At 43.8% G+C, this 22,163-nt stretch overlaps 1 protein-coding gene across 11 annotated transcripts in view; it reads right to left on the bottom strand.

The window, feature by feature from the left end:
* APBB2 (amyloid beta precursor protein binding family B member 2) overlaps positions 1 to 22,163 on the bottom strand; it is a 405,670-nt gene that overhangs the window by 207,115 nt on the left and 176,392 nt on the right. For 10 of the 11 annotated variants that reach the window (XM_070451963.1, XM_070451967.1, XM_070451970.1 and 7 more), the window contains one exon: positions 10,898 to 11,016. The exons of the other annotated variant lie outside the window; for it this stretch is intronic. The gene's annotated coding sequence lies outside the window, so the exon portion shown is untranslated. The remainder of the gene's footprint in view (positions 1 to 10,897; positions 11,017 to 22,163) is intronic. 11 annotated transcript variants of the gene reach the window in all.

Genomic DNA, 22,163 nt, shown 5'->3' with positions numbered 1-22,163 from the left:
TACCAGGGAGAGACGAGGGCTCTGCACAGATAAACCGTCACCTTCCCATCAAATCTCCTCCTCAACCTCCCTGGTCCAGGCCAGCAGACAGCCGAGCAGCATTTCAGTCATCTGTGACCCTGCCGCTCCCCAGTCCCCATGTGCAACTGGGGACCTGGCAACACCGATCCACCTCGGAAGCTCCTGGGATTCTCCTCCTTTCATTTCCACGCCACGCTTTCATTACTCTCCTGGAAGCCTTCAATCATCTCCTGATCGCCCTTCTGCCCTCACCCCAGTCTTCCCTGCTACAGATCCATCTTCCGAAGAGAATTCATCCCCTTGATCACCACCAGACCACATTCCCAGCGATTAAAAGTAGGACTCTAGGGCCAGACATGGGTTTGGATCCTGTCTCCATCACGCCCTCCCATCAGGGTCTTTCTGGGTTAAGTCATCTAACCTCCCAGTGCCTCAGTTTCCTCAACTGTAAAATGGAGATGAGAGTGCCTATATCAAAGGCTTCTCGTAGGAATTAAGCAGGCAAGGGCAGGTGAGGTACTCAGAAGGCTGGTGGCAGAGTCAGGGCTATGTCAGTGTTAGCTGTCAGCATCACCAGTATTGTTTTAAGAGCACCCCACTGGCTCCCAAATACAACCCCCACTGCACTGACGGGCTCTCGGGGTACTCCATGCACTGGCCCAAGCTGGCCTGAGCTGCCCCTGATCCCCTCTGCCGCCTGGCCCCAGAGGGCTGCCAGGCTGGGCTCTGCGCTCTCCCCTGAACTGCCTGAAATCGTCGCACCCCCAGGCTCCAACCAGTGCTCTGCCCGGACTGCCTGCCTCCCACCAGTGCCTGTCAAGCCCTCCCCGGCACTTAAGGATGAGCCAGAAGCAGACTCACCCAAGGTCATCTATCTGCCATCTGGATTCCAACATACAGCACTGAAGATGTCAGAGTCTAGAGAGTTTCACGGTCCTGATCCTACCTGCCCAAGAGTTATTAATACTTTCTAGTCCACCTGAAAGAAACAACCTTTGTCCTCTCCGGGCTTCAGCTTCCTACCTGTAAAATGAAGAAGTCAGAACAGATGGCTTCAAAACCCTTCTTCTGAAGGCCCTTGGATTACGCAAACATGGTTTCCCTGTTTCTTTGGGAAAATCTTTCATCAAAGAAGAGGGTGCACAGGGTAGCCACGTGCATTATTATTTTTTGAATGAATGACTCATTGTTATAGGTCAAGTTCTAAGATTGTGAAAAAAGTGGGACTGTATTAGATGATGTCTAAAATTCCTTTCCTGTTATAATTTGATGACCCTGTGACTTACAGTCCCTTTTTTTCCTAACTGCTTAGAATGCAATTTCATTTTATAACTTATATTATTCTCTATGATGCATACCAGAGGGCCATTTCTGTTTTCCCCGTGGAAAACAATGTGCTACATCCAAAGACTAAGACAGTTAAAAATAAAATCCAAATTATTTCCCCTATCCCTCAATTCAGCAATCGAAAGTTCCAGAGTAAGTTTTTTTTCCCCCCCATAAAAATACAGAACAGCCCCCAAATTTCTTGAAACCACCAGGGTGGAACTGAGCCATAAAAAAGTTTGAAAAGAAGCAGAAAATTTAATAAGACCATTACCCTGAAATCCAATAAAGCCTGTTGGAGCTTCACATTTTTAAGAAATCAGACTATTTATGCTATTACCTCTAGTACTATTATAGTTTCCTACAAAGCCATAAATACACAGTGGAGCTCACCAGAACACTGACTAAGGGGATCATAAAAAAGACCGTAAGGGAGATACTGGCCATGAAGTATGGCTCCGTGATACTCGCTACAGCAGGTTCACACAGACAAGTTCATTCATTTTGAAAATTACATTTCTAAGGCCACAACTCATCACTTTCAAACTTTCAACAGAAGTTAAAATGTCCTTCTCAGAAACCGCTTTCCTGTAGGCTAAAGGTCATATCAAGGGGCGTTATCAGCTGTCACAGCGCTTGGGACAAAGCTTAGAACACCACATCTTCATATCTCCTTCGGTCAGCATTGAGTTCACCTTCAAGTACCAGAAACCTAACAAACACTGGGTTCAACAAGCTGGAAGTGGCGGGAAGGCTCAGGGCTGCTAGGGTTGGTCTGACAAGCATGATGTCAGGGCAGGTATCTCTGTGAGGCTCTTGGCTTTTGCTTTCTGCTTGTTGCCTTGTGGTGACCTAAGGGCTGCTGTGCACTCACCCGTCTTCCCAGCACTGGAGGCAGAAAGCAGAGGAAAGCAAGGGCTGGCACGGACAGGCTCATTTGTCAGGTTTTATCAGGACAGTCAGTCTTTCCCAACAATCCCATCCCTATCCCAGTGGAATAATTCTCAGGTCCCACTGACCAAGACTAGGTCACACGGCCACACTGGCTACAAGGAATGCTCAGAAGTCAGGGGTTGGAACTGACACGTATCTGAGGCTGATTACCACACCACCCTGAAATAAACCCAGGTTCTGACAGTGAAAGTGTAGCAGGATATAGGCACTGAGTGACTAAGCAATTCACTGCAACTCCATTTTGAGTCTCCATCCCAGAAATAAAAAAGTCATTCATGGACTAGAGAGGACAATGAATTACAATATTTCCAAAGTGTCTTCTGCTCCCCACCCCAAAAGCATCTACTACATATAAAGTAAATTTAAATTTTATAAATTCAAGGCCTATATAAAAGCAAACAAACAAAAACTGTCTCATCTTTAGGTTCGTATGCTCTGGAATTTCTCCCTATATGTAAACAGGTATAAATCGGCAGTGAAAAGGCTAAAATGTAGCCATCAAGTCTTGCTGCCGTGAAGCCTGATCACAACCCAAACACTCAAAAGCTCTATCTCAGGTGGGGTTCATCTTCCCCGAGCCAGAAAGGCCACATTAGCTGCAGCTCAAGCATTCAAGGTGCCAGATGGGGGAAAGCATTCCAAATGTTCTTTCCCCACCTTCCGTCCCCTCTGCTCTCAGCCTCCCCGCTTCCCCTGCCTGCTCAAACAGCTGCATCTATTTGCCCCCTGGATCTCCCAAGGGACCAGGCCACCCATCAATTTCACGTTCACTGGGTTCCCACTGCTCTGAGGAAATGATCCAAACCCCTCACCAAGGCCCTGGAGTCTGCTTTAGCCCCACCTCCTTCCCCATCCTCACACCCCCCCAAGCCCCACCACGCCCCTGTGCCGGGCCCAACCCGGCTCCCTTTGCACCCCGTGAACTGTGCATACTCCCACAGCCTGCACCGGGCTTTTCCATTATCCACGTGGCTCATCCCCTCCTTCAGATCACAGATCAAATGCCACTTCTCCAGGGACGTCTTTTCCTACGTCACTTCGTGTCATGTGGGCCCTGCTCACTAACACTCCATCATGCTACTGACGCCTCCACAGCACATTCCACAGTCCATAATTATGTTTCCTGTCAGGGAGCTTCACCACTCTCTGCCTCCATCACCAGAATGAATGGAAGTTCCCAGGGAGCGCTGACCTCACCCACCTTATTCAGGGCTGTAGCCCCAGAGCCCAGCATCCAGCAGGTGCTCCAGACCGTTGCCTCTGCCCCTGCTTCCAGGACAGGCTAATGCGGCTGACCTCTAACTCCCGTCTGCATGGCTAACACCTCAGGTGGTGGTTTAGTCGCTCAGTCATGTCCGACGCTTTGCGACCCCACGGACTGTAGCCCACCAGGCTCCTCTGTTCATGGGACTTCCAGGCAATACTGGAGTGGGTTGCCATTCCCTTCCCCAGGGGATCTTCCTGACCCAGGGATCAAACCCATCTCCCGCTTTAGCAGGTGGATTCTTTGCGGCTGAGCCGCCAGGGAAGCGCAACACCTCCATATGGCCACCAGACAGACACTGCCTCCTCAGAGCCTGCTCCTCGGCAATCTGGACCCTGGAATTCCCTCTCTCACCAGCCTGTGACCCGTCCCTACTCCTCTCACACTGACCAGAGCCGGCAGCACAGTGGATAAGAGCACACATCCAGGAGCCTCACCCTGGGGCTCAAATCCCAACCACACCACTTACTATGTGGCCTTAAAAAGCTGCTCATCTCGTCTGTGCCCCAGTGCCCTTGGCTGTGACGGAGTGATAAGGGAGCCATCTGTGTCACACACACTTGTTGGAGGATTCCAAGAACACACCTGACGTGCTCAGAATAGTGTCTGGCTATGTAAGTGTTAGTCATCAATAGTAACAAAAGCAGGCATTATTATGAACATGCTTTGTTCTCACCAGGCTATGCGCTCCAGTGGACCCGTACTGTGTGACCCCGCTCTCCACGAGTTCCTTCCATGAGATCCCATTTCATGTGCCCTTCAAACACCACCCACAGCACCTGCAATCCAATAGCTGCTCTGCCATCTACACAATCAGAATCAGACCTATTCCCAAACCTTTGTGCCTGATTGGAGAAAGATGTTCTCTACATTTGATTTTTAGATCTTGAACTTCACTGATTACACATATCTTTACTAGCCTTCCTCTCCTCTAAACTGCTACATCACACAATTTGAGTATATCTAATGTGGTTACTTGGAGAAGGCAATGGCACCCCACTCCAGTACTCTTGCCTGAAAATCCCATGGATGGAGGAGCCTGGTGGGCTGTTGTCCATGGGGTCGCTAAGAGTCGGACACGACTGAGCGACTTCACTTTCACTTTTCACTATCATGCATTGGAGAAGGAAATGGCAACCCACTCCAGTGTTCTTGCCTGGAGAATCCCAGGGACAGGGGAGCCTGGTGGGCTGCCGTCTATGGGGTCACACAGAGTCGGACACGACTGACGTGACTTAGCAGCAGCAGCAATGCAGTTACTACCTTTAGTCATGTCTACCTATGAAAACATCAACTGTTTAAGGGCCATATGTGACTCTTCTCAACCCTCCAGAAAAGCCAGCACAGCACTGTGAGTGTAGCATCAATGCATCTGCTGACTGGCTCCGATCACCTGTCCAGCCTCAACTCCACTCTGTCACTCAACCAGGAAAAAAAACAGAAGTCTAGTCTGCTGACTCAGACACTAAAGAATCTGCCTGCAATGCAGGAGACCCAGGTTCCATCCTTGGGTCAGGAAGATTTTCTGGAGAAGTAAATGGCTACCCACTCCAGTATTCTTGCATGAAGAACCCCATGGACAGAGAAACTCAGGGCGCTACAGTCCATGGGGCTGCAAAGAGTTGGACACAACTGAGTGACTGAAGTTTTGCTTAAATTGGACCCTTCAGTGTGAGAAAGAGTGACTTCAAAAAAAAATCTTCTATCTCCTGATGATCAGGAAATCCTCTTTACTGCTAACCAGGCCCCAGTCACAAGGATAAGATGGTAGCAGGTATGCATGATTTAGCCAAGTCATGGTGGATTTATTGGTATCAAATTCCAAATGAGCAATATATAACTTAAGCTTTTTGAGGAAAGTTCTTGTACCCTTAAAGATGGGAATCAACTGTTTTTCCCGTAACTGGACAGGCCCAAGAAAGAATTCAAAGGAGAAATCGAGTAAGCCCACGGATTTAAGTATTTTCCATCAAACTGAGAGAGAGAAAATGACTAAAAAGTCTAAATATAGCTTTAACAAAACATTCTTAACAGACTATTCAAATAGCTTGCTAGTTTCTATTTCTATATACTCTATTATCTATCTATCCATCCATCCATCCACATTCTCATACAAGGAAGGTCTAGAGGTACAGATGCTAACAACAAATGGACCTATCTCGTGAGTCTGATATATACCAAGTCATTCCTTTCAGAGTTCTATGGGTTTCATTCTGTGCTGGTTTTCATGACCTTCATTCAGTTCACCCAAGTCCACTTCCCCAAAGAACAATTCCGAATTTGCATAAACGAGCCAATGTCCAAGAAACCTGGAAAAACAATTCTATTTGCTTTGGCTTCAAAATTGCCCCATAAAGTTGCTCACTTCTGTTCTTTCCTTTCCAGAGGCTCCCAGAAAGTGAAAGAAAGTGAGGTCGCTCAGTCGTGTCCGACTCTTTGCGACCCCTTGGACTGTAGCCTACCAGGATCCTCAGTCCATGGGATTTTCCAGGCAAGAATACTGGAGTGGGTTGCCATTTCCTTCTCCAGGGGATCTTCCCGACCCAGGGATCGAACCCGGGTCTCCCACATTGTAGGCAGACTAGCTTTAACGTCTGAGCTGCCAGGGAAGCCCCAGTCTGGCTGGGACATTTTCACCCAGTTACTCACTCCCCTGGCAGAAAGTGCTCTGGCCACCTCCCCAAGGATAACACACCCTTCTTCTCTCTCCCTGAGTCAAAGCCTACCCACGCATCCAGAAGGCGATCCATCCCCACCAACCCAATCCTCTTCACATGGGGTGCGAGGAAAAGGCTGCTCAGAACCCCTACAGTTACCCTAGAAATGCAGGTATTCACTACACTCTACCAACAGGTTCCCTTGCAGCGACAAAGCCAGTGTTTGGAAATAGAAAAGGGACGCACACTCAGCTCTCCAAGAACTATCCTGCCGTGTTCTTCAGGGTCTCCTTCTGCAGCTGGCAGAGACACCAGGCGGGCTGCCTTCCAGCATGCTGACTCCTAACACTGAAGACCTGACATGAGGCTACTTCGCTCCCTTCTCCCTGTTCCTGCAGAGGAAAGCACTAGATCCACAGCATCCTTGTAAAAGGAGAACTTTTTTTTTTTTTAATGACAACAGAACAAGACCTCAAATCTCGAGCTCAGAAGAAACAGATGAGAGAAGGATTTTTTTAAAAAGAAAAAAATTTACAAAGAAGGGATTTTAACTTGGACGACTGAACTTTGGATGATTCTTCTTCAGAGAAAGATAAATATATAGAAGTAACCTTTCTTTATTACTCGTAAAGTCAAGATAGACCCTTACTTACTACGACATGAAATATGTTTCTGTGTTTATAAATAACCTAAAAATACTGCTAGGAGACAGGCTTCATAAAACAATTTCACAGCTTCGGTTCACATAACATCTGACAATCTAGAGCCTAACGTACTGATTTCGAGCTGTGCACGGAAGGTGGTATTCCACGAAGAATGAGGTGTCCATCACTGAGACTGCAGTTCACTAAACTACATAAGAGCGGTTACTCAGACGCAAGGCAACTCAGTAAAAGGATCCGCAGAACACCCATCCACTGAAGGAATATTTATTTAACACCTATTTCTATTTAAAGTTCTAAGGAAATCAGGGATTACAATCAGATGATTCAAAAGGCTTAAAAATCCTTTAATCAGACTGCAGCGGTGAAGTTTCTAGTCAATACGGTAAGCAAAGATGACAAAAAAAGACTGCCTGTTTCAAATACATGAAAAAATTGAATAAGATCTAACAACTTTTTAAATACAAAGAAAACAAGTCAAAATCATGAGAAATAAATCCTTGGGCCAGAACTGAAAATGGAAATCAGAGTCAGTGGAGAAAGTTGAAGCTTTGAAGACTTAAAGCCTCCTACAGTTACTATATGATCCAGCAATCCCACTTCAGGGCGTATGTCTAGAGAACACCCTAATTCTACAAGATACATGCACCCCGAAGTTCACTGCAGAACTCTTTACAACAGTCAAGACATGGAAGTAACCTAAATGCCCATCAACACAGGAATGGCTAAAGAAGACATGATACGTATACACAATGGAATATTACTCAGCCATGAGCTTCCCACGTGGTGAAACGGTAGAGAATCTGCCTACCAACGCAGGAGTTGCAAGAGGTGGGGGTTCGATCCCTGGGTTGGGAAGATTCCCTGGAGAAGGAAATGGCAACCCACTCTAGTATTCTTGCCTGGAAACTTCCATGGACAGAGGAGTCTGGTGGGCTGCACTTCACGGGGTCACAAAGGTTTGGACACAACTAAGCACCCATGCATTACTCAGCTATAAAAAAAAAGAATGAAATAAGGCCACTTGCAACAACAGGGATGAACCTATCACACTAAGTGAAGTTAGACAAAGACCAACATCATATATCACTTATATGCGGAATCTAAAAATCTGGCACCAATGAACTTATTTACAAAACAATAACAGACTCAGAGACTTAGAAGACAAACTTCTAGTTACCAGAGGGGAAAGACGTAGGGGAGGGATAAGTTAGGAGTTTGGGATTAACACACGCACACGGCTATATATAAAATAATCAATGCAAACACACTACTGTATATAAACTAGATAATACTGCAGAGCGCAGGGAGCTTTATGCAGTGTGCTGTAATTACCGACACGGGACACCAGTCTGAGAAAGGATGGGTTTATGTGTATATGCACAACTGGTTCCCTATGCTGTATGCCAGAATCTAACACAACACTGAATATAACTCCCAATATAAAACAAAAATCAAGCTAAATTTTTCTATATTAAACATATATGACTTGCAAGATCTTTAAAGTGCTGTTACTATATTATTATACTCTCTCGATACAAAGTTCTCTCTGAGGGCCTACAGATTTACCTGCAGTAACTGGGTTCAAATAATGAATTTTAAAAAAAAGGAGATTTGAGACAGATATCAGCATCATTTGATGCTGAATCTTCTAAGCTTCTAAGACCATATTACTAAAAGATATGGCATGGGGAACAGAGAAGTGGACAATATCTAAACAAGTGATCACCCAAGTGATGAGCGGGTCACCAGCAAGTCTGGTGGGAGGAGAGGACACAAGCAGAAGGCAGTGAATCTAGACTCACACTGCAACTCTACACGGTCAAGTTACTTTGTGGCTTCAAGCCTCAGTTTTGAGGATGATAATACGAACTTTCCAGAGCATATCCCACTTGAAGTACAGAATTTCTAGTAAATTCAGGACACAGAGAGTGGCGCAGAACAGAAGAACAAACAAAAGCCACGTCTTTCATCACTGAGAACAGAGGAAGTCAAGGAGAGAAGCCAAGAGAAACGATCGTATGTGCCTAGTACTGTGGAAGCTTTTTAAACGGCCATTTCTTAAGAAAGGGAGGAAATGTCCATCCCATGAGCGGGAGAGAAGGCAAGACAGCCAGGGCGGGTGAGCAGTAGGGGGCCCAGCACAGTGACGGCCCTCGAGGCCTTGATCACACCCTCCTGGGCTTGGCCCAGACGAGCAGGCCAACACTTGTGAATTTTCCAAGGTAATTCACTTCCTCTGCTCCAAGAACCCAAATTTTAAAATTTAAACCACGTTAAAGGAAGAATTTCCTTGAAATATCTTAGACTGAACCATAAGCAATCATGGGTTTCCCTGGTGGCTCAGTCGGTAAAGAATCCGCCTGCAACGCAGGAGAGCCAGGTCCAGTCCCTGGCTGGGGAAGACCCTCTGGAGAAGGGAATGGTTACCTACTTCAGTATTCTTGCCTGGAGAATTCCACGGCCAGAGGAGCGTGGCGGGCTACAGTCCATGGGGCCACAGATCAGACATGAGGTGGTGACTAAACCGCCACATAAGCAATCAGCAATTTTGTAGGTCAAAAACAGTTGAATATTAGCAAGTTCATATGGTTCAATTGTAGTACATGCCTTCAAAGTATTTCTATCGCAGAGATAGGTAAAATTTCTTCTCAACAGGTCAAACTGTAGATATTTCAGGCTCTGAAGGCCAAGAGGCAAAAACCACAGATTAGGCAGGTAGCCATTCAAAAACATGAAAATCTCTGTCGGTCCCTACAAAAACAGGAATGGGCTTGGTCTGACTCATGGGCCACCCTGTGCCAATCTCCGTTTTACAGCATCACAAGGGTAAGCTTTCTCTGATTATGTTCACTGTGAAAATCGCTGATTTTAGGGTAATATAGCGATGCCCTTGAAGGATACGAAAGTGGAGGTGCAAAGGCCATGGCTCCCACCCAGGGGCTCTGCCGCTGGCGAGCTTGGTCTGAGGCTGTCAGTCTCCCTCCCGCTGCTGCTTCTGATGGCCTGGCTTATTTCAGAAGCAACTATCTGGGAGAAGGGTTGAGGGGGGTTCTAACTTTTCTATGAAGGCAAAAAAAAAAAAAAAAGAAGGGAAATGTACACGGCAATGGGGCTTAGGGGCGACTGTGAATAAACCTAACTATGGAAGGGTGGGGAGCACAAGCATCCCAAGGGACGACCCAACACACATCCCTGATTTGAAGCCAAAATTCCAGAGGCCCAAAGGGATGCAAAATAAATAGGTATGTAAATACCTAAAGAGCTGGCCTAAGGTTTAGAGACTAAGGGGGGGAAGAAAACAAGTCTGAGACAGACTATACTTTATAGAAATAATTTAATTGAATTATTCAATAAATTATAAATTAAACGCACAACGACCATTGTTCTCCTAAGTTAATCAGAGTGGGACCAAACAGGAAAAGGCTGCATTTGTGGACACTCCCAAAAGACTAATACTGGCAAAAGGGAACTGCTGTGAGACACACAAGTCCTCACTGGGGGAATCAACGCTCCCCTCCTGTGGAGAATGGTGAGGGATCAGAGGTGGGGACTCTCGCCAACATGTGTTCAACCATGACATACCCTGAGGACCTCTTCTGGGTCCATGAATTTTTTTATTTCAAAGCTATTTTTTAAGTCACTGGGAAGTGTTTCTAATTTACAACATTGCTATTGTTTCAAATGTTATATACTGCAATGAAAAAGGAAAGCTTCAACAAACAAGCAAAAAAAAAAAAAAAAACCTATGTGTAAGTGGATATACTGAAACAGAAAAGAGAGACTGCTGATACACACTTCTGGTCTGTCTTATAGGGCCACTGATTTATAAAAACCCTAATTTAGATAACACTTCCCATCATTCAATATTAAAAACTCACCCTAGAGCAATCCATTCTCCTGCATTTCTGAATACTCTCATGTATATCTTATAAACCGTCACCAGTTCAGTACCCTGCCATAGTCGACAGGGAAAATTAAAGGGGGAAAAGAGAGACAAACCCCATACGTACATGAGCTGCCTGGATGACAGTGAGCCTCTAGGTACCGTCTGCCCATAGCGACGACCAGTCAGCACATTGTCAGGGACCCCGGCAGTTTCCAAGCACTCAGGAAAGACTGAGATGGTAAGCTGTTACAGGAGGGAGACAAAAAGAAGAAAAAAAAAAAAAAAAAGGCAGATATTAAAAAAACAGATTTAGGATAATGATTGCAGTTTTTTTCATTAAAATGCTAATGATGACCACAAATTTCCAGATAACCAGGTTGATGAATTATTCATGGTCACATCCAAGATAAAGTCTCCCTGCCACTGCCTGAAGGCCCAGAGCACACTGATAATTAGCATGTGGTCCCTCTATTGAGTGTGACAGAAGCACAGGTGACCAAAAGTCTGTCCATCAGTGCTGGCCCTCACTGGCCCTCTTGAGAAGACCAGACGACCCCACCCACGCTGATGCTTTGTCATCTCAGTCTTCTTCACATCAAGGAATAGCACTAGCCTGGCACTTTGCTGTCACATCTAAACTCATACCTACAAAAACTTGAAAAGCTTGAAAGGAGACATGAGATTTTCTGTATTGAGCAACAAAAATATCTAATTTTTTTAAAACTTTTCATTGAAGTAAAACATACAGAAAATGACACATACCACACATGGACAGCTCAATGAATTTTCACACCAGATCAAAGCCCAGAGCACTATCAGCACCCGGAAGCCCCACTCCGTGCCCCCTGTAAGGGTACTACTCTGCATGGATTACTTGTGCCCAGTTTTGTAGACAAATTGATTCACTGTCCTTATCAATTTTTCACTTAAAAAGCATTCACTGGACGCCTCCTATATGCGAAGCACTGTGCTAGGTTCGCGAGCTACAGAGATAAGACACTGTCTCTGTCTTTAAGAAAGCAAAGTCTATTGGGACCGAGAAACACACAGAAATGATCCCCAAAGGGCAGTGGGGTGCACACAGTGACTCGGATTAATGGCAAGCCGCCCAGAAATGGAAGCCCTGCTTCCAGAGAAGCAGGGAAGACTTCCAAATACAAGGGATGCCTAGCATGTCCTCGGGCTGAGCAGGACTTAGCCAGGCTGGGAGTGGGAGAGCGGACAACGGAAAAGGCAGAAGGAAGAAACTGCACAATGTAATTCAGTGTTGCTAGACTCTCCAGGGTGAAGCCAGGAAAGAAGTTGGAGCCAGACCGCAACCTTGCACACACATTCAAAACCTTTGAACCGGCTGCAGAGAGCCACTGACGGCTCAGATCTGAGCTTCAGAAACATTACTTTCTGGATGGATTCACAGAGGGCAGAGCAGAGGCAAGGAGACCAGTAGGGCCAGTTTGGTTGTCAGGTAGGAGAGGAATGGGTAAAATTAGGGCACGGAGGTGGCGGGGAAGGGAAAAGGGGAGAAGAGTTGGTACTTGAACCATCCAGACACTAAAAGCAGAACAACATGGTACTTGACTCCATGTGGGTGGATGATAGTGATGATAGAGGTAGAGAATACTAGTGAATGAACCAAGTTTAATAAGGAAGACAATGGGTTTAGTTTGTGCATTAGAAATTGAGATGTAGAAGATCTGGGTGAGGACTTCCAGATGTTCTTGAGTGTGAAGGTTGGCAAAGAAACCTTAGCAAAACGTAAAAGTGGTTATTACATAGGAAGTAGCAGGAATTAGATTTGCGGGTGAGATCACTGAAGGAATACGGGTAGAGAGAGATGACTGGAGGATTAGTGCTAAAAGCAGAAGGCTAGAGAACACAATGATAGAATGGGGAGAGGAAAAAGACCTTGTGAAAAAGACCAAAGAAGAAAGTCAGAGAGGTACCATGGAAGACAATGAGATGATTAAAGATAAATGAAAAATACAGCTTTGGATTTGGCACTTCAGCAGTCAAGGGCCACCTCGACTGAAGGTGGTTTCACTGAGGTGGTGGAGGCAGAGATAGCAGCAAGTGAGAGAAGAGAAATGAGAATGAACAGTTGTTGGAAGAGACTGGTGCTAATGGAAGTCCACTGATTAGCTGAAGCAATCAGTAGAGAGAGAAAGGGTGAGAGTTCAAGAGGAAGCGGTAAGAACAGGATAGTGACCCAAAGAAGGTCAGGAAGACAGGTGAAGGAACTGACCTTAAGAGGAAGCAGAATCCACAACCCTCTGACATTAGAAGAATATTACAACTAAAGGAATAAAACAAACGTGGTTATAGTAAGTTTGACGGTAAAGGATATTAAAGACAATGGACCAAATGACATCAACATTGTAGACAAAATAGTTGCCATGGCTCTTTGCTAAGGATAAGCTGACACACAAATGGTTTGATGCCACAGATCTTGAAAATCTTGGTATTGGGCTATCCTCTAAAATTAAAGTAGTCTAACCCTGTTTTCAGGTAAACAAACAGCCAGTACGAATCAAGACAGGAAGGGGCGTTTGCAAGATCAGCACATCCACAGCAGAACATATCAGTGCTAAAAGAAACAGTTCAGCAGCAGAAGATTCAGGTGAATTCTCTGCTTAAAATGGTTTCTGACCTCAGGGCCAACCTTTCCAAAGATTTACACATAGTTTCAAAGTGAAACCACGACCCACTACCCTACAGGCTTCTTAAGATGCTTCCATTCAGACACCTTCTAACATGACCAATCTAACGAGAGTAAAGTCAGGCACCTCAAAGAAAAGGCAAGAGGAGGAGAATGGAGCTGGCACCTGCCCGTGACTCCCCAGTGAAATGTCCCTGAAGATGTCACCCTGCTCCAGGCTCCTGCCCACGCTTCCACCTCAGCTTCTGGCGAGCCTGGAAGTGGGTGGAGTAACTCGGCTCTTGAAAAGAGCTCCAACAATGCCAAGCGTAGCAAGGTTCATTAGAAAGTCTAATGCGATGGAGAACACCTTATAAAGCAGCTTTTCTGTTCTCCAAGCAACCTTTGTGATCTCACAAACTCCAAGGCTGCTCCAGAACTAGCCTGTTTTGGTTACATGACCATATCTACCGGCCATCGTTGGAGGATGACAGAATTTCAGAATTGTAGATAAACACATGATTATCCTTAAAGTCAGCCAGGACAGAGAAGGTTCCAGAGCCATCGGATGCCTACGGACTGTGCCATCCATCTCCGCGTCCCTGGGGCACAGGGGATACAGCAAACAGTCCATAAATATGGAATCAATCGATAAATCAATACATAAGTGAAGAGTTCTCTCAGCCAGGAGATAAAGAGGCCAATTAAATGGTGAGGACAGAATTACTCTTTCTATTCCTTCCTTTCCCACCCTGATGTCAGAGTCAAGCTGCAAATCGCTTTCAATTGCACCGACTTTCCTCTTTACATAAGAAACTCTTTAGGAACTCATAAATAAATATTGTGTAAGTAAGACAGTTCAGAAATCATGAAAAACAATACGCCTCTTAAAAGGGAAAATAAGTAGGTGCGAACATTTTGTGCATACAAAGAATAGAAACTGCCCACTTTACATCCGTCTGCCTTTGTCATCCTTCACCGAGGACAGAACATCATTACTCTCAACAGCAGGGTGCCTCTCCTGCTACTGCTCATCCACACGGCCACCCGCTCAGCTCAGCCCACTGGGGCAACAGACCCTAATGAGATAATCAAGTCTCGCTTCCTGGAAAACTCTGATCCCGACATGTATTTGTATTATTCATCATCTCACTTCTTTTACAGCACGTAAGCTCTGAGGCATCGCCGATCACAGTGAACACATTTCACACACGACAAGAAGCACACTGTGGTTATTGTCTGGAGACAACTTTAAGGACAAAGTCCCCAGAAGTAAGGAACTGTAGGTTGTTGTTTTGTCAGTTAGTACGCACTCTGCGCCACGCCTCTGAACTGTTAAAAAAAATCACTCGGTCACTCGGTCCTGAAACACGGACTCTGTCTCCGCCCATCTAAACAGCAATACATCGAGAAGGAAACAGATCTAGAACACTGCCATCCGTTTTTCTATTCTTGATTAAGGATCTAGGAGACCAAGGCTTCCCTGGTGGCTCAGTGGTGAAGAATCTACCTGCCGATGCAGGAGACACGGGTTCGATCCCTGTTCTGGGAAGATCCCACATGCTGTGGAGCAACTAAACCCATGACCCCAACAAATGAGCCTGTGCTCGGGAGCCCATAAGCCACAACCACTGAGCGCCTGCCCTGCAGCTCCTGGAGTCTGAGTACCCCGGAGCCCGCAACAAGGAGCCACCGCAGTGAGAAGCCAGAGCACCGCAACGAGGGAGCAGCCCCTGCTCGTGGCAACGAGGGCAGAGCCTGCACAGCCAAAAATAAACGAATTACTCAAAAGCAGAGAAGAGGAATCCAGGAGACCAAGATGAACAACACACTATTCACCTGAATGCAAGCCACCAAGGAGAGGGAAGGAATATTTACGCCAGTACGCAAGTGTTTAGGGTGCAACTTTCTAATCACTACATTTATGATACAATCCATAATATATTCACTAACACAGATGCTCTCTACAGGGACATTAATCCTCAACAAATACATTAACGCTTCCCTTCTCTCCCCCAAACTCTTATTATGCTGACATGGGGCAAAAAGGCCAAGAATTCTCTCCAAAATAAACATTCCATGTCAACAACCACGTGTTCTGCTATCTCCCTTTCTATTTTATGATAACATAATCACTCTACTTAAGTACTTTCTGCTACTGCCCTAAAAGACAAATTTGTAAGTGAAATATTTTCCTAAAGGGCTTTGTTCAATGTAACATCTTCTTTGCTATGAAAGAGGGTTCAAGCTACTATAAAGTTGATTATGCTAAATTCTATCTCATAATTCTCTGATATCACCCTGCATTATAATACTGTATAATTTCTGCTTTTTAGAAACCTCAAGGAGTAAGACATGATGATGATGAAGATTTTCATAATAGCTAAAAGACGAACCATCTAAGTAATAAAACGGGTTTCATTTCAATCACATTGGATTTTTTTTCCCCCTAAAAGATAATGCCTTCTCAGAGAGTCCGGAAAACGATTAGTCTCTGGTGGCACAGAATCATCAATATGACTATCAATTATCTTGTTCTATTAGAACACAAGAAACACTGGCTGAGGAAAAGACGGGGGCCCGGTGGATACTAAGAAGATCTTCAGTCTCTACCAGCATGAGCTGGATGGGGAGTTCCTACCAAAGCAACAGGACTCTGGGAACCAAAAGGAAGAGGCTGCTGAAATTCAAACACCAAGAAAAAGGAGAACAAAGGTGAAATATGAGCCAAGATCCAGGTCTCGGGTTAAGTGGAGTCAGGCTGAGTGGAAGATGGTGGACGGGACAGAGGGGCAGGTAGAAAGGCTGGCTCTATGCGGGCGCTGCCGGAAACCCACTGATCCCACCCAGAGCGGCCAGGGGGGAGACCACCTTTCCAGGCACAGAGGGATGTCTGCTCCTCCACTCAAGGGTCGTGAATGCTACGTTTTGGGGAGAGGTTTTGCCTGCCAAGTTTGGTTATCTTCTCTCCCTGGCTATCAGGAGGTGAGTTTCATTACTGTTAAAGTATCAATCTTTCCCTTCCTCAAGTCAGCTATGAGTCTGGAAACCAAATAAAATTAAAAAGCCTAAGAGAACTAAAACTTAAAATACCAAGTTCCAGATAAGCTTTGAAGCACACAGTTCACATTCTGAACCCATACTAGGGCAGCCAAGATGTCTTTTTTTGTTTATTCCTTGGTTCTTACAGAATTCAACTCCTATTCCTTAAGACTCACAGGAAGTCCTCTAGTACAAACACATCCAAACCCAAAATGTGCCCTGGGGTGTTATCAGTAAGTGACCATGCCTCAGTTTCCTTATCCATAAGATGGAAATAATAGTAATATTTACCTCCTACAGTTGTTATGATGCTTCTCAGGTGGTTCAGTGGTAAAGAATCTGCCTCCAATGCAGAAGACTTGGGTTCAATCCCTGAGTTGGGTAGATCCCTTGGAGAAGGGAATGGCAACCCACTCCAGTATTCTTGCCTGGAGAATTCCATGGACAGAGGAGCCTGGGGTACAGTCCATAAGGTCGCAGTCGGACACGCCTTAGCGACTAATTAACACACGCATGCCCGCGCGCTCGCGCGCGCGCGCACACACACACACACACACACACAGAGTTATCTAACAAGGATTTCCTTTAGAGACATGTAGTAAGTTGAATATCCAGGAACACAACTAAATCAACTGCTCTGATGTAAAGTATCTGTGGAAATGTGGAAATAAACTCAAAACCTGGAGAAGGGAGGGCTTTGCCACTGGATAAGTAGCTTCAGGCAAGTCAATTAGCCTTCTACAGCCATCTGTAAAATGGGTTAATGATGCCTATCTTGCAAAGGCATGAAGAACAATAAACGACAATATAAGCAAATGTAAATGAAACCTTAATTAACGGAAACACAGTCCCCAATGCCCTATGACACACAGATCTTTATTTAGAGCTGAGAAACTCATCTGTTGGTGGTTTCTATCCAACTCTCACCACATCATATGATCAGATCCTCTTCCCAAATTATTTTCAACAATCTTTCTTTGCATGTGTTAGTCGCTTAGTTATGTCCGACTCTTTGTGACCCCATGGACTGTAGCCCACTACGCTCCTCTGTCCATGGAATTCTCCAGGCAAGAATACTGGAGTGGGTTGCCATTTCCTTCTCTAGGGGATCTTCCTGACCCAGGGATCGAACCCGGGTCTCCTGTATTGCAGTCAGATTCTTTACCCTCTGAGCTACAGGAAAGCCCCTGTTAATAAAATGTTTTCAACATAACTCTTTAAACAGAAAGTACAAGTATTATTGCATTTTCAGGTTAAAAACCCAGATTGTAAAAAACTCTGCCTGCTCCCCAGAATTATGATATTCCCACTTTATTTCTTTACTTTTTTTTAATTCAAGTGATTTCTTTTCCCCCTTTCCCATTTTTCCTTATTAAATCTTTGCTTTCTCACTGGAAGTTATATCACTGCAATAGTAGTAACTACCATCTTTATGTTATTTAGCAATTTACATGGCACTCTCATATACATTATTTCCTTTATTCTTTCTTCCCTTTATTTTCCCTTGCTCCACTATTCAAAACACAAACAGAACTTCCTAAAATCAGCAAAGAAGCCATTTCTCTCCTTCTGACTACCAATACATTAACATACAATAGAGATGTCAAAAGCAACTTCAGACTATATACTGTATACTTAAATCCTGACACATCCAAATCTTCTTGCAAGTAATTTTTTTCTTCCTTAGTGATGATCTATTGAGGTTAAAATAGTGAAAATTATGTATATGTACCAACATGTTAAAATTTTATTAATTTTAATAAATTAAAGTACCATCAAAAATAGTAAATGAAAAATAAAAGAGAAAAGAAGAGGTAAAAAGATTTATGGAAAGAAAAAGAACAAAGTTGATGTTGCTTTAACTTTCAGGAAAATTTCCATTATCTGTCTCACCAGACCTATTTTTCTCCAAGCTCTGCATTAAATAATCTGATCATTAAATCTATGAAAACCACAAGGGATGCGCCCATCTCATTAAAAAAGATGATCCTTTAAGCTATGATAATGAGAAAGAGCATCTATTTTTGGTTTTAAGGGCAGAAATACTTTCTGCTTGTTGCTCTGGAGGCAGCAACACTTCTAGGAAGCTTTAGCACAAAACAGATGCCTGGCACTCTTGACTGATGATGATGAAGACAGGAACCTTCAACTAGAAATGTTTCCTCTCAGAAGCTCTGCATGCTCTCAATCTTGATCTGTCAACAAAGAACATGAGGTATCTGAAACAGAAAAGTATTAATTCTACCAAGTGAAGATAAACAACAGTTTCTTTAAAAAAATTTTTTTTAAAATGGATTCGGCAAACTCTAGGTGGAAAGACCAAACTTGAAAAGTTAATGATTAGAGATTTTCAGGATTGAGTAGTGGATTACAATTATATTCTTAACTACATTCCCTCCAGATTCCACTAAATAAAGAGTCAGGGATAAACTCACAGGAGAATGGAAGAGGGGGAAATTGATGGAAAAATTTTTTGGAAAATGGATAGCATATGAGCTAATGATGAGTGAATTGTCAAAGAGGGACAGACAAAACTAAATGTGTACTGGCAGAACTGACATAAAGAATGTGAGGCACAGATCCCTAGAAAAGTACTAGTCCAGGCACAGTTACATCTAAAGTGGGTGCATGAATGGAGAAGGCAGCGTGGAGGCAGCAGTGAAAACTGGAGAACTGCTTGTAGGACACTTTAAGGAGTAAACCTCCAGATCCATCCTGAGCCATGAAGCTTGGGACTCAGGGCCACAGGGAGGAGTGGCTGAGTGGAGGTACCATTCTCAAATAGAGGACTGAGGAAAAGCATACACTCTGAATGGAAATAACTCCATTTGCTGGATTTCTAACCAGCCCAAGAAGAGAGATCTCCAGTTACCAAAACCAGGGAGAAAGGGGGCTCCTGAAAGTGGAAAACACTTCATATCCATTATTAAAAAGATACTTGCACCCATGAAGAAAAAAGGAATAAGATGCCATAAAATAGAAATATTGTGAGAACAAGAAAGAGCTACTGGAAATTAATATTGTGATCACGGAAATTAAAAATCATAGAAGGGACAGAAGATAATAGAGATAAGTGTTCCCCAAGAGTAGAACAACAACAACAAATCAGAGGATAGAGGTCAGGAGTTTTTTTTTTAAAAAACAATAAGGAAGTTGGAGGGAAAATACAAAAGGTCCAGCATGCCTGACAAGTAAGTTTCAGAAAAGAGAATACAGAAAACAGCACTAAGAAAATTACCATTCACTACCTCCTGCAAAAACAATCATCATGGATGAAAAAAGTTACACACCAAGGCAAATTATATGAAACACTAGGGGATTAAAAGCAAAAGATTCTACAAGCTACCCCCTACATCAAAAAAAAAAAGTCACATATAAAATAACCATACTCAGAAAAGCATCCAACAATTCAAGAGCAGATTTGCAAGTGGAAGAAAATGAAGCAAGGACTCCAAAAGTCTCAGAAAAATAATTTCCAACTTTAAATTCTGTATCAATCATATGTGAGGAGAGACTAAGTGATATCTTCACACATGCCAGATCTCAAAAAAATTACATCACATACACTCTTCTCTCTCCAGAAACAAGTGGGCAGTGAGCACCCTGCCCCCAAAGAAAAAGGAAACCGGGAGAGATGCTGTTCAGTAAACAGGTCAATCAAGAATTCCCAACGAGGCAGTAAAGGAAAGTTCCAGGTCAGCAGCTGTGCATAAGGCCTCAAGAGCAAACAGTCCAGGAGGGAGCAGGCAAACAGAAGGCTCCCGGAAAAACGTCACACACACACAGAAGTGAGAGCCCAGCCACTGCGTTTGACCTTATTTGAGAATTTGGGGATGAATAAGTAGCACATAAATAGAATGGAAAGCCAAAAAAAAACAAAGATTTTTTAAACATGCTGTACAAACAAAGAAAACAAAGCCATATTACACTGCGTAACTCAGCTATGGGAAATAGTGATGGAGACACAGCTGTCTCAGAGAGTGAGGAGCAGGTATCTGAGGGAGAGAGTGTAAAAGAAAGTTAACTCCCTCTCTGCCTTAATAGAACCTCAATATTTAATGTCTAAAAATGAAAAAGAAAATTCTAGAAATATCAATATAAAGATATTAGCTACATGGAAGTAAATATCAGAAGAAATGCTAACTGAATTGAAAGCAGTTGCTTCTGAGAAACAGGAAATGATAGAGCAAATATGCAAGCAGTAACTTGTAACCTATATACATGTACTAGGTTGATCAAAAAGTTAGTTCAGGTTTTCCTATGTGATTTTACAGAAAACCCAAATGAACTTTTTGGCCAATCCAATATTACTGCAAACAAAAAATACATTTTTAAAAGGGTATAAAGTTATGAATAAAATATATAAACCACCTAATTGAGGACAAATTGATAAGGTGAAGTTTCACTTTATACTATAAATTAAAAAAAAAAAAACATAATCTTACTCTACTCCTAGTTAATCAAATTGTTAAAAAATTCAGTTGAATGCATTTCACCTTAAACTAGTAAGGGGCACTCCATGAGAGACCAGTTACACGTAAATTGTCAACATGTGGTGAAAGGTCCCTGGATGCCAGGGCACAACGGGGGCTCTTCCATCTTTGTGATCATAGCATCATTAACCACAACTGCAAATGGATAAACATGTTCTCCGCTCCTCATCTACCAGAGATCCGACTGTGCTTTCTTACAGTGAAGATTTGTCCTTATAGAGGGAAGAAGAAGGGAGAATGTTCAACATCAGAACTCTTTTCCTATATTCAGGAAATTTCTCATCATAGGAGTATTGAAAAGACACACCTTTCAACACAGAGACAAAAATGGCTGGACCTTCCTGGACTCCCTTGCAGCTAAGGCATGGGACCTAGTTTTGGCCAGCCCTGCATTGAGAGCTGGACCCAGAGGCAGGACTAAATTACCATAGGTGAGGGCAACATCTAGTGCCCAGAGGTCAGTAAGGCGACAGATCTGGTAGCAAAAGTCTGGTCGCAGTGGTGTGGTCAGTGTAAACGAGCATGATCCTGTGTTCAGGATCTGTGATAAGAGTCCACCCTGCATTGAACTCATTACAGCATATGACCTTGGCTGTGAATCTGGCTGCGTAGTGTCTAATTGCTCCATCCTGCTCCCAACTTCCAGCAGTTCTAGAAACTACCTACTATCAAATTACTTTCCTGTGTAAACCATTCAGCCAGTCTCTACTGCATCTATCTAAGAACTCTGCCTGATCCACTGCCCCAGAATACACAGGTGGAGATAACTGACCATCTACTGAGGTTAAGAAAGAAACATTTATGTTCCTTATGATACTAAAGCAGAATTAAGGACATTTTTCCACGGGGAAACATGGGGGGAAGGTTAAGCTTTAAGTTACAAATAAAACTGTACTGCTGGAATGTTATGGGTTAAAAGTTTCAATGGGCTCATCTATTCTTTGTTTTCTCCCACTAGAAAACACACTCCAAGCACAAAATCACAAGCTGACTTCACAATAAGCCATGAGAATATAATCAGTTTGTGAACTGTCTCTACTCACATTTGGCAAAAGACTTGTGCTCACGATTTTTGTTGTTGTGAGTGGGCAGAAGAGCAGTGGGTGAGGTAGAACAATTTTCTTTGTCTTTCTACTCAACACAGAGCTTTCTGAGAGATGAAGCCGTTTGAAAACCAGTGGTCAAGAACTGCACATGAATATGAAAATGCAAACCAAGGC

The sequence above is a fragment of the Odocoileus virginianus genome, chromosome 21, assembly GCF_023699985.2.
Source record: "Odocoileus virginianus isolate 20LAN1187 ecotype Illinois chromosome 21, Ovbor_1.2, whole genome shotgun sequence".
Lineage (NCBI taxonomy): Eukaryota > Metazoa > Chordata > Mammalia > Artiodactyla > Cervidae > Odocoileus > Odocoileus virginianus.
The sequence above is the reverse complement of the archived record's forward strand: the minus strand, read 5'-3'. Positions and strand labels throughout refer to the sequence as shown.